General features: G+C 38.5%; 1 protein-coding gene and 1 long non-coding RNA gene across 3 annotated transcripts in view; one reads left to right on the forward strand and one right to left on the reverse strand.

Moving 5' to 3' along the window:
• The window catches only part of ENTREP2 (endosomal transmembrane epsin interactor 2), a 349,968-nt gene that overhangs the window by 125,101 nt on the left and 211,514 nt on the right, over positions 1–13,353 (forward strand). The gene's annotated exons all lie outside the window — the stretch shown is intronic.
• LOC142818364 (uncharacterized) overlaps positions 1–13,353 on the reverse strand; it is a 30,443-nt gene that overhangs the window by 11,097 nt on the left and 5,993 nt on the right. The window contains exon 2 of the long non-coding RNA XR_012895868.2: positions 11,776–11,951. This is a non-coding gene — a long non-coding RNA (uncharacterized LOC142818364). The remainder of the gene's footprint in view (positions 1–11,775; positions 11,952–13,353) is intronic.

A 13,353-nucleotide genomic window follows, 5' to 3' on the forward strand; every position in this document is an offset into this window, starting at 1 on the left:
TCATGTCCACCCTCTTTCCCTTCTGTTGGAGTAACTGGCAAGAAGGAACCAAGCAAGTGGGAGGTCAGCAGGTCAGCTGGTAAAAGTGCCATTACCAGCGCTACTCCAGGTGGCTCCCTGGATGACCCTACAGAGGCTGCTAAAAAAAGTTTCCCTTCACGCACACACCTGAATTGGAAAGTACGTGAACACATCTTGAAGAACAAGTTATGAAACATTGTTAACCCTTTTTTTCCCTTTGGGAAAGCTGAGTTATGCTGAAGTAAAATAGGGACTAAACTGACCATTATGGTCTGTGAGCATGATGTTCCGAAAGAAGAGGTGTGTATTATGTAATATAAAATAATGGCACTCAGTGGCAACTGGCAACTCTAGATTTCTCTTAACGGCCACTTTCTGTGCTATATAGCAACATCCAACATAGCAGTCACCTTGGAAATGTACTTGTTAATTCACACTTATACTATAAGGCATAGAGAAAGATGAAGAATGATAAATTGCAAAGTTGATCTACATTGTTCTTCAGACACATCCTCATCTTCATCCAAATCATTTTCTCCCAAATCATTTTTCCTTATGATGTTTAATTCTTGCAGCTAAGCCCTACATTATCTTCTTGCACTGTTTACACTTGATACTTTTTCCTTTTTTTTTTTATGCAGAGAATGAATTTCTTCAAACTATTCACAGATAGGGTCTCTCTGACACCCAGAGGTCATGACAGTTTTTCTGTGGCAAAAGTGTGGGGGAATATAGGAATCTGTGTCAATGCTGAATGTTTCCCTTTTTCTTTCCAGTCCAGTCCACTGTTCCTTTTCATGCTGCCTCTGTCCTTTCCTAGATACTGTTCCTCTGTCTTTAAGTCAGTGTCTTTACTCACTCCTCTGTCTTGCTTGACCCAGGTCCATCACCACATAAGCACAGAACAAAAACTGTCATATCCAGCCACTGTCTGTCTTTGCTCATGTATGTCTGCTGAGAAACAGAAATTGAAAGCTCCGAACTTTCAAGTAGTAAGAGCTGATTGTTAGGCTGAACAGACTAGAGCCAGTAATTATTTTTAATGAGATTGTAAGAGTATGTGTAGCATGTTTATGATAAGATTTAATTGTAACATTTATTTTTAAATGAGAAATTTAGTATTTTATTGATGATTAAAAAGATAAAAACATTGATTTAAATAAAAAATCAGCAGCTATTTTCATAGTCCATTTTTAAGAACTTTTAACTTCATGAACAGTAGCAAACTGTATCAATTATAATAACCTTTGACACTAATTCTAGAAAGTCTGTAGGGTTTTTCTGGAAATCTCAGCAATAGAATCATATGTAACTTCACAATGTTAGCAAAAATCTATGCAAGTAAAAGGTTAATACAATTTAAGGTAAGTGTATTAGTGCTCAAAATGCATTCTGAAAATTCATTATACATCCACTTTGGGGGCTCATTATAGTCAAGGTCATGACCTTCATCTAAGTGAGCATACATCTCTTAGTTGATCATATTAAACTATGATCTTCATTCTTTAAACACCGAAGAGGTATGAAATATGTAAAATACTCAAGATATTTGAGATCTTTAGAAGGATTCTCTTGTACTAGTAAAATAGTTCAAGTATAGTGAAAACCCCTGCTTATTATCTCAGTGTACTGTTTCTAGTCTGTCACCATTCTTATTAAATGTCAGTAAGAAAAATAGCCTAAATGGAAAACTTATTAAAATATGAAGATAGAAGCTCTTAAAGATAAAATGAAAATGTCAAGTCCCAGGCAAAACTAGAAGCAAATAAGAAAGTTGATTTGTAGAACTGTCTTGTGCTACAGAGTGTAAAAAGTATTGTGAATGTCAGTTTTCGTAAAGGCATTGTGCAAACCTAGTAGTTTGTATTCCTTTCATTTTGAATTATACATGATATGTTGTATAGTTTGAACTTCTCTAGTCTGTAACTCTCCAGCAACATCTGTGGTCCGGCACGATTTTAGTTAGTTGGATGTCCACTTATCATGAGTATAGTTCCATAAAGTTTCCTGAGGTCTCATAAAATTTGTTTACAGCCACCAGTCCTGGCTCCCAGTGTCCTGTGCTCTTATTTAGCTCTAATTTACCCAAAATGTCTTCAAAGAACCCAGAAAGCAGTCCCCGGGTTACATGGATCCGACTTACATCAGATCCCTACTTACAAACGGGGTGAGGCAACCCCGCACTAGCTGCTTCCACCCAGCAGACCAGGGAGTCGCGGAGCGGCTTTTCTCAGCAGACACCTCAGCTTGAGAATAAAGGACTGAGGGAAGCGAGGTGTGGGAGAATAAAACTGAGCTCTGGAGAAATGTTTGGCTAGAGTTTCCCCTACAATATGTACCAGTTCCGACTTACATACAAATTCAACTTAAGACTAAACCTACAGTCCCTATCTTGTACATAACCCGGGGACTTCCTGTATTGATAATGCTTCTAGATAATATTGACCTTCTGGGGTTTGGCAAATTCTCTGGTCTGGCACTGGTCAGGTCCCAAGGATGCTGAACTAGAGAGGTTCAACCTGTACTACATTTTTGGCAACAGCAGAGTAGATCTGATTTTTGGCTTTAATGTCAACAACAAAATCATAATACAGTAGGCTAAATCATTTTGCAGATTATAGTCAATAGATTGTAATTTTATGATGCATCCAAAAGTGAGTCTCAACATTTGTAACAGAATACAGCTCATTTAATAATGGAGTTCAATTAGTCAATGCAATTACTGATGTATTTGTAGCAATTCTACAACATTCTAAAAAGCCTTAGGGGACAGCTTATCTTGTAGCATTATGTTTATAAATATTACTAAACACCGAGTACAAAAGCTTTTGGGACTTCAAGATCACATTTCATAAGCTGTCTTTGATAATAACATTTTTCTTCTTGTTATATGGGTAAGAAACTACAGAATTCTTTGTGGGGAAAACAATGTAGTTTGTAGACTGGCTGTTCGTCTGCCATTGCTATCTTTGAAACTTCTTTGTTGTGAGGGTATGAATTGGTATTTTTACTATTAAATTAATAGAGCAAGAAAATATTTTGGCAGATGTGTATTTCTTTAAAAATACGATATGAATAACAAACATACCTTTTGTGTGGCTGGAAATGGTGGAAAATATTAATTTTAAGTATACAGGTTAAACCCTTTTGGTCCAGGATTCTCTGATTTGGCCACATCTGTGGTCTGGCAAGACATGGATGTTGCTGGCCCAGAAAGCCCTAGCAGCTGGGAGTCTGGCAGCCAGGAGTGGAACAGGGGGCCAGTGACGGGGAGAGGAGCCAGGAGCCTGGCACTGGGGCTGGCAGTGGAGCCCGACTGGGGGTGCAGAACCCAGTGGCCGGGGTTGGGGCCAGACTAGTAGTGGAGCCCAGCCAGGAGCTTGGAGACAGGAAGCAAAGCCCAGCAGGAAGCCATGAGGGGGGCCTGGAACAGCAGCTTGATGAGCCCCAGGAAAGCTTGGAGTCTGTCAGCAGAAGGGCCAGAATTGAGCTTTCCCAGTCCGGCAAACTCCTGATGGTGCCAGACCACAGAGGTCCAAACTATAATATATGTTAATCTCTTCAGGTGTGAGTATATTGAATTTATAACTACTTTATGGTGTATTGGATATATTCAGGATTAAGGATTCAGATTGATAGGTACTCTAATTGCATAACTTGTGCAATGTTAGAAAGCATTGTTATTAATCTACATTACTGCTAGAGTGATGGGATTCTTTTACTGTTCTAAGTTCCTTCTATTAATCTTTTTCTATGATTCTGTATAAATCAAAGACATTGGTCCAATTTCAGCCCTGTTTTAACATCATCATCTTAAATAGTGTTATACCAGGGATGAATCTGACACATTATGTGGAAGATTTTTTTAAAATTGCAGTGCAACTAAGAAATATATTTTCTGTGCTTGCAAAAGTATTTTTCTTTCTTAACTAACTTTCTTATATTCTGACCCAGGTCTAAATAGTATGCTAGTAAGGAAAAATGTTTCATACATATGTTCCTTGCTAAACACTCTACAGAATTGAAGACAGAATAAGGGGGCGGGGGAAAGAGAGAGAGAATATCTATAAAATAACTGACATCTGAACAATGTTGTTTAATCCAGATTTATTAAATTCAAAACCTGTTAGATTAAAAACATGGGGAATTATTATAATAAAGACACAGCACTAGAAAAAACGCTGCTGAAAAGATGTTTGATATATGAGTAACTGTCTGTAACACAGTTAATGTTAAAAATATTACTGGAATACAGCATGCTGAGATGTATTAATTGAGAGTAAACCTAAGAAAATTTTGAGAACTTTTTTATTGTTACCAATAAAATTGTTTGGATGAGAGGCTTCGGGATTTGTCTTCTCTTTTTCATAACTCAGATTTCTTTATTATTTATTTAAAGGTATAGATGATGAATTGCATCTTTGACTAATTTAGGATCATAGATGAACAAATTATAATACAGAATTGTTTAAGTGTTTAGGCCCAAGTGTAGTGTAGGGGCTTATAATGCAAATCATGACTTCTTTCTTACAATAACTGCAATGCTATATGTTTTCCCCTTGTTACTGTTCTTAAATAAGCAATATCTATTCATCTAGCTAGGAAAATATACATCCACATTTTTTACTGTAATCTATTTTTAAAATATTGTTTCTAAGATAGTTTAGGAGTGGCACTCAGGATCCCAGGAAACTGTCGGTACAACCTTTGGTTTCTGAAAATGTGGCCATCCCCACTGTAATGAATGACAGCTATAATTTACTATTAACAAAATCCTGACCCTTATGTATCCACAAAGTATGTTCCCCATCTTTCCCTTGACATGCAACAACAACAATCTTTTAGTGGCACAGAGAGCGGAGCCCACAACTGCTTTTCAGTCCTACAGTGGATCTTCTGAGGAAACTATTGGCTAAAGTAGCAATATATCTTTATCATTTGTATAATTGTCTAGTTATACTCCAATTATAGGGCAAAGTCTGCTGTGCCCCTGGAACTAATTTTAGGGTAGAGCTGCTGAGCTTCTCTACACTCTATACCTGTTCACCCCCCACCGTGTCCCACATTGGGTTGTCAGCTTTCCTGGCATAGCTTCAAATTGTCTGATCCTTTTGGTCCAGGAGAGTTGGTAACCTAGCCATAGCTGGAGGTGGCTGTGGAGCCCTGGGCTGGCAGCAGGATCCCAAGTGGCAGTGGAGCTTCTGTTGCTATTGGCCTGGACCTCAGAGAGGACAGGCCGCAGAGCCCATGGGTACAGTGGATGGCAGGACCCCAGGGAGGTGCTGAAATCATCAGGGATGGTGGGACCCTCGGGGGCGGGGGCTGCCTGGAGGATGGGACCTGAGGCCAATGGAGCCAGCCCCTGGGTTTGGGGGAAGCAGGGTGCAAAATCTGGGGTTTCTGCAACCCCCCTGCACTCCTACTTCCCCTGCCTGTGAGTGTGTTCTTGTACAGCAGTGGGTATTGGGAGCAACGCCATTGATTTGAATTTAGATACTCCTAATTTAGGCTGGTGAACAAATGACAGACATTGTTGAGTTGCCAATAGCATCCCTCACTAGCACAAGAAAGTAAGAGACTATAGATGCTCCTGAAAACAAATGGAGACAGACAAATAGTTTTGGAGCCAGCAGCAAGCAACCACCAAAGCTGACACATGTCAAAGGGGAATGACAGTAAACAAATGAGGCCAAACCAAGGCCAAACTGAAGCAAATTAGCGAAGCCAATGAATATCTGTGAGGCAATCACTATGTGCAAAAAAACCCAAGGGTTGAGGAGCTGATGAATGAGTGGATGGAATACAGAAAAAGACAAATTTGCCTAACATGATGAACAAGCCGTGCTGGCACATCAGAATATGTTGAGAAATCTGACAAATGGTAACTGAGCAATTGATGAATGAAAATGAATTGAAAAGGCTGACAAATGCCAAATTAAAAAGAATGCATCTTATAAATGATGAATGAACAAATGAGAAACAGTAGAGGAATGGAAGTGGGTGGTCAGGATATGAATTCTCTATGAATTCTATGCAAGTGAATTGTGGAGAGAAATAGTCTGTCATTTCTAGGCACATGAGGGAATTGTGGAAAACACTAGAAAACTAGCCACACTCAAATGGACAGCCTTCTCCATGCTGCAGTGTTCATGTTAGCAGTTGACGAGTTTTGCTAGCTTGAGTATTAGTCTGTACCCTAGTCTTTAACTCAAATAAAAACATCACCCTGCTCACGTTAAGGGTATTTATTGTGTGAATGGGGACTTGAATTAGAGTCCGTGCTTGAATTATAACTCAAGTTAATGTTGCAGCAAAGACAATACTTTGTAGGGCATGTTTCCATTTGTGAAGTCTTGATGATAGATAGAGTATGTCTAGACTACATGGCTCCGTCGATGGAGCCATGTGAACTAGTTTACCTGGCATAGGCAAAGAAGCGGGGATTTAAATAATCCCCACTTCATTAAAATAAACATGGCCGCCGCACTGTGCCGACAATCAGCTGATCCGGCATAGCACGGTAGTCTACACGCAGATGGATCAGCTGGGGAAGCTTTTGCCGACTGATCCCTTATGCCTCGTGAAACAGGCATTACCAAGTTGTAGCATGGTAGGTATAGGGGGATTAGATGTGGGACCAATCAAGACCAGAGGAAGTTATCTGACTTAAATAGAGTAGAGAGGTTCAAAGTTCAGAAAATTGAATCAGGGAAATGAGTAAGGGGTTTATTATTTTGGACTGATCTATGTGTTTCTCAAGCTATTAAAGAAAGAGCAATAACATTTTAGAACACTTAGTCTTGTTTGTTGTGTTATATTTGTCAAATGCCTGTTACAGACCACCTAACCAGGAAGAAGAGGGGAATGAGTTTTTTTTTTAAACAACTAACAAAATCATCCAAAGCATAGGACTTAGTGGTGATGGGGGACTTCAGGTATCCAGACAACTGCTGGGAACATAACGCAGCAGGACACAGATTATCCAAGAAGTTTTTGGAATGTATTGGAGACTTTTTTTTTTATTTTAGAAGGTGAAGAAAGCTTAATTAACCACCATGAAGGGAAGCTGTTCTAGATTTTATTTTAACAAATAGGGGAACTGATTTTGGATTTGAAAGAGGATGGCAGCTTGGATGAAAGTGTTCATGAAATGATTGAGTTCATGATTCTAACAATGTTAGCAACCATTAGGAAAAAGATAGATCATTAAACAGGTAATGTCATAATGCCACTATATAAATCCACGGTACACCTATACCTTGAATATTATATGCAGGTCTGGTCACCCCATATCAAATAAAGATACATTAGAAATAGAAAAGGTACAGAGAAGGGCAACAAATGATTAAGGGTATGAAGCAGCTTCCATATGAGGATAGATTAAGAGAGAAACTACTTTGAAAAGAAACAAGCAAGTGGGGATATGATGGAGGTCTGTGAAATTGTGACTGATGTGGAGAAAGTGAATAAAGAAGTATTATTTACTCCGTCACATAAAACTAGAACACAGGGTTACTCAATTAAATTAATAGTCAGGAGGTTTAAAACAAACAAAAGGAAGTACTTCTTCACACATCACACAGTCAACTTGTGGGGAACTTGTTGGCAGATGTCGTGAAGGCCAAAACTATAATGGATTTTGAAAAAGAACCAGACAGGTTCATAAACAATAGGTCTATCAATGGCTCCTAGACAAGATGGTTAGGGATGGTCGAGGAGTGTCCCTGTGGGTGTTCCACCGTAGGTGCCTGGGGCACATGTAGTTGGAAAAGTTAGATAGCAGTGACCTCGGTAGGTTACCCAAAAAGGGCAGCAGGCATGCATTGGTGAGGCTTCTCCACATACGCAGGCAGTCATCCCTTCAGTTCTTTCTCTGCTGCTGCCAGCTTCAGTTGGAAGCAAGAGCTACCCTCCAAATAATTTGAAAATCTTGTTAGATAGAGTTAGTTAGCAATGTTAGTTTTTGTGTTAATAGTTGTTAGCTTGTTAAATAGCTGTAGTTAATTAAATTTTTTTCCTCTTGTTGAGGCCCTTTTTACATTTAGCCATTTTTTCTCCCTGGGATGCTTGGTTCCCCGGGTTTCAAGCATTGCCCATCTTGCAGGCTTTCAAGACAGGTATCCATGGTGTCTGATGGACATTCACGGTGTGTTCAGTGCCTCGGACAAGCTCACATCACTTCCTAGCTCAAGCACTGTAAGCAATTCATGGCATGCGTGAGGAAGGCTAGGGAACTTCTGCTGAAGTTTCTCCTATTAGAAAACACCATGGCTGTGTCTACATTGGCACCCCTTTCCGGAAAAGGGATGCTAATGTAGCACGTTGGAATAGGCAAATCCGCGGGGGATTTAAATATCCCCCGCGGCATTTGCATTAACATGGCTGACGCTTTTTTCCGGCTTTTTTCAGCTTCTCCCGCATCATCTGTCACTAGGATACCTCTCTCATTTAGTAAGGGTCCCACACCTTCCCTGACCACCTTTTTGTTAACATGTCTATAGAAACCGTTCTTGTTACCTTTCACACCCTTTGCTAGCTGCAATTCCATTTGTGTTTTGGCCTTTCTGACCAAACCCCTGCAAACTCGAGCAATATATTTATACTCTTCTTTTACTCCTTGTGACCAGTGGAATACTGGATTGCAATCTGTGGTTGGTTTAGTAGGTCCTTACTAGACCCACTAAATTGACCCCTGGGAGCTTGATCTCTGCAGTGTAGATCTCCCGGTAGGTGGAGACAAGGCCTAAGCTTTTGTTTGGTTCTTCCAGATTTTAGAGCTACAAGAGGAGAGAGAACAGTGTGACTGGCAGTTGAAAATAAATCTATAACTCTTGGTATATTTTAAGTTTTAATAAATTAAGAAGAGGGATAGGCTATTTTAAAATAAGCATTGCCAGGAAACAAGCTGAACATATTTTCAAGTCAACAGATGTCTGCCATTGTGACAGTACATTTCATTTGTCAACACAGTACATGCTGTTTCAGTTAGAAAGTTTGTTACGTTTGTTAACATGTTTGGAGTTTGTTTTTTTCCCAGTGCACTATTGAGTTCTCTCTCTTTCTCACACATATGCATGTGCACACTAACAAAGAAGTATAACTAGTACTTATCATGCATGAAGGCATATAGTGCATATTTTATCACTGCCTATTTCTAGGTAGTGTCAGAAAATGTTCCAGCCAGCCCTAGAAATATTGCTGCAAAAATATATGTATATCACCATACCACAGAAAAATAAAAGTACATCTCTGTCATGTTTTGTTCCTTTGGCAGTTTTAGTTGGCAGGATAGTTTCATTTCAAGTTTTTTAATTAAAGTGTAATGTGCTGCTTGATGATAATCAAAATGGATATAAAATGGCAGTACATATGTAGTCGGCAAGAGTAAGTCTAAAGTCCGACACTGGGTTCCCAAAGTACAAAGGACGCCACACAGGTATCTCTCAAGCACAAACAGTTTATTTCTAATCCCACTGACAGAGACCAGAAACTTCAGGATCTCTACCAAGCATTTATAAACCTCAACTACCCACACGGAGAAATAAAAAAGCAAATTGAAAGAGCCAGACGAATACCTAGAAACCATCTACTTCAAGACAGACCCAAGAAAACCAACAATAGAACACCACTTGTCATCACCTACAGCCCCCAACTTAAACCTCTCAAACGCATTATCAATAAACTACAGCCTATACTGGAACAGGATACTAAACGCCGAGAGACTCTGGGAGACAGACCCATAGTCTCCTACAGACAACCACCTAACCTCAAGATGATTCTTACCAACAACCACAGGACATACCACACTAATACCAACCCTGGTACCTTCCCTTGCAACAAACCCAGTTGCCAGCTTTGTCCACATATTCACTCTGCTGATACCATTATTGGACCTAACCAAGTGAGTTATAAGATCAAGAACACATTCCTGCGCATCCAGAAATATAATTTATGGATCAATGCCCATAAAACAGATATTAGACAGGATCACAAAGAAAAAACAGTCTCTTGCCATTTCAACCAGAAAGGACATTGTCTCAACAACTTGATTACCTGCATCCAGCTTCAAAGACCTTTTCAGACCACACTTCAAAGAGAATCATCTGAACTGTCATTCATGCTTAAATTTGACACTTTACACTTAGGTTTAAACAAAGACATTAATTATCGTACCCATTACAAAGATAACTTCCCCAATTATCACCTCTAATATCATTAGCTCACAGACATTTACCTTCCCCCCCCCAATCCCCCTTCTGTTCTGAAATGTGATTTGTCCTTTTCATATGTGTTCATTTTTTTAATTGTATCCTTTGGTATATATGGTTGTGCCAATTTTCTTCCACTATTTGATCTGAGGAAGTGGGTCTGGCCCACGAAAGCTCATCACCTAATAAACCATCTTGTTAGTCTTTAAAGTGCTACATAGTCCTGTATTTTGTTTCAGCTAGGTAAGTGTTTCTTAAACTGTGTTCCGTGGCACACCGGTGTGCCGTGGAGAACAACAGAGTTCAAAATGGCCGCCTGTAAAGGGGCAGGACACTTCTTTTTTTGGGGGGGTGGGGAGGTTCAAAAAAATTATTGTTTGGTGTTCCTCGGAATTAAAAAGTTTAAGAAAAACCAAGCTAGGTCATAATCACTGGCAAAAGTTCCCTTTTATGTGTACACACACACACATACATACAACACAAAGATCTGTTAGTAAATATATTTATTATTAATCAATTTTAAAGTTAGTTAAAATAGAGATACTGACTTTATTCAGTCTCACTGACTGTAGGACACAGATTCTTCACACTCTCAGGTCATATCTGTTCTTTTCCCTGAGGTATGTGTAGATCAAAATCTTCTCTTTAACAAACAGAAGTTACTCCAATATGATATTATCTCAACTACCTTGCCTTTTTAGTCTGTTTTAAGGCATTTCTCTGATGTCAGTGTTATCAGATAAAGGAGAATGGGAGCAACTGGGTAGACTGGCACACAAAGCAGAAAGCATGAGTGGACAACAGGAAATTATTTCAAGGTTGGAAGATTGTGATCTAGTATGAAAAAGTCTTCAGAAGCAACTATCCTCCAGGAACCAGGAGAAGTTTGTTTTATTGGAAAACACTTAGTATATGGGAGGTGGGGAAGAAATCTATGGTTATACTATAAATATGGAAAGCTTCTATTTAAAGAAGCTTTCTCATTCAGAAGACTTATTTACTCTCCTGAATGATATAGGGCTTTCTTGTATTCATTTAATTGATGCTTTCACTCTGTCAGTTTATTTGGTTTAAATAATTTTATTGAAAAAACATTATTATTATCATCATCTGAAATTATTGGGCTAGAATAATATACTGTTTGTGTTAGACTATTGACAATCATGGCTATTTGATCAGCTTCTAATCAAAGAATGGCAAAATGACAGGAAAACCCTATGTATAGGGTACGTGTAAGAGTAGGGATCTGGTACATGTAAGATCTGGTGTGCTTGCAAGCAGTCATTCTGACTTGTAGGCCAGGCAGTTGGCCCACCATGTTCTGATTTGTATGCAAAGAATGGATGGGTTTAAGTATGCTTTTTGAGGGTATATTTAGTTGAATTGTCAAAAGTGAGTCTGTAGAATAGGAGGCATGTTTGAATACTGCTGAAAATTTGGTCCATAATGTGGAAACATAATTTAACTTACATTTAGTAGGAATTTTGAGTGGAATCTCCAAACTTTAGGAGGCATGGTGTCAATAAATCCTTATAATTTTAGATACCTGTCTGAAGGCAACTGAGAACCAAACTGGTAATTCACTCTGCTTTTTTTTTAGTTCCATGTCCTCTCTTGCTTCACTGTGGCTCAATTACTTGTTACTCTTCCTTTCTATTCATAATTGTAACAGCTTCTTTTCCATTTCACATTTTCATCCTCCTTTAATCATGTAATTAGAGTCTGATAATGAAACAACATAAAATACTTAGAAAAATATTCTGGAAGAAGTTTACCGCCTTTTATATGGATTTTACATTACTTTTGCCTAAATAAATAACTATCCCTATGTTTACTCCACTCAGTTTATGTTATATTACTAAGTATTTCAGTTAGTGCTGCAATTATTATCATGTATGATTTATTAAACACATACTGGAAAGGTATCTGAATATCTAACCAAGAGTATTGTTTGAGATTTGAGGGTTGTATATATCATTCAAGATGACATGACAGTAATAAATACAGCTCTTTTTAGTAATGATTCACTATAGGGATTAATTTTCATTGTTCTCCAAACTTGGGTTGAATGAGATTCTGGAATTCATAATGCTTGTGTCAAGGAGAATTTCCAGACAGTTGTGGACATACCTAATATGGAATGTACTGAATGTGAATATTTGTGTGTGCTTGCATGTGCATGTGTGCTCATAAACTGAATAACTTCCAAAGCAATTGAAATGAGTACAATGTAGTTTTACCTATACGTAATATTTTTCACTCTCAGACCTAAATGCCCACCTCATATTGGTAGGTTCTGTTAGATTTTTCACGAAAGAGGTATTTCAATGGTAGATGAAGTGATGCCTGCATTGAATTGATAAAGCACTGTGGGATCTTTAAGAAGAACATATGCAGATGCAAGTTGTTGTTGTTATATGTCATATGCTAGTGCAGATTCCTTTTGAAAGAACTGCTAAATCTTTTTGTTGTGTGGGAGTTGTATAATGTTCCTATTATAGAATTATATACATCCCATGCAATTGTCTCAGTGCTGCCAGAATCACTTTGCATAAAATTAAATTGTGAACGTGTTCTCGGGTGGACTCGATTTTGGATATAGGAGTTAAATTAATACCCAGTGTACTTGCATCCAGATTGCACCAAGGATACTTTGGACAAGGGACTTTAGTCTGATGCAACACACCAGAGGAGGCTGATAGGATCCAGAACAAAATGTGAAAAGTGGCTCTCCGTTCTGAATATTTATTCATTCTTTTTACTTCTGTTTCTTCTACATCGTCTCTCTCTTTCCCTTCCCATCTCATTTGTACTAGTTTGTTTTTGTTCTTGTTCTTAGAAATTATTCTGGAACCAGCCTTCTGAATGGTCCTATTTTTTAAAAAAATATGGAGGGGGAGGGGAGTCTGGCAGCACTCTCTGCTTCTCTATTCTTAAGTTTGTCTGACAAATCACATTATAAAACCATGTTTTCATGTGTTTATGATTCTGCCAGTGTTAACCATTTGATCTTAAATTTTCCATGCTGGACATCTGCCCCAGTCTGAATTTTATTGGAGAATTTCAGCCAAATTGCTTCTGCTGTCACTAAGAATGAAACGATCAAAAATAGGTTGTTTGTCCA

Source organism: Pelodiscus sinensis, chromosome 14 (genome assembly GCF_052426305.1).
Source record: "Pelodiscus sinensis isolate ZL-2025 chromosome 14, ASM5242630v1, whole genome shotgun sequence".
Lineage (NCBI taxonomy): Eukaryota > Metazoa > Chordata > Testudines > Trionychidae > Pelodiscus > Pelodiscus sinensis.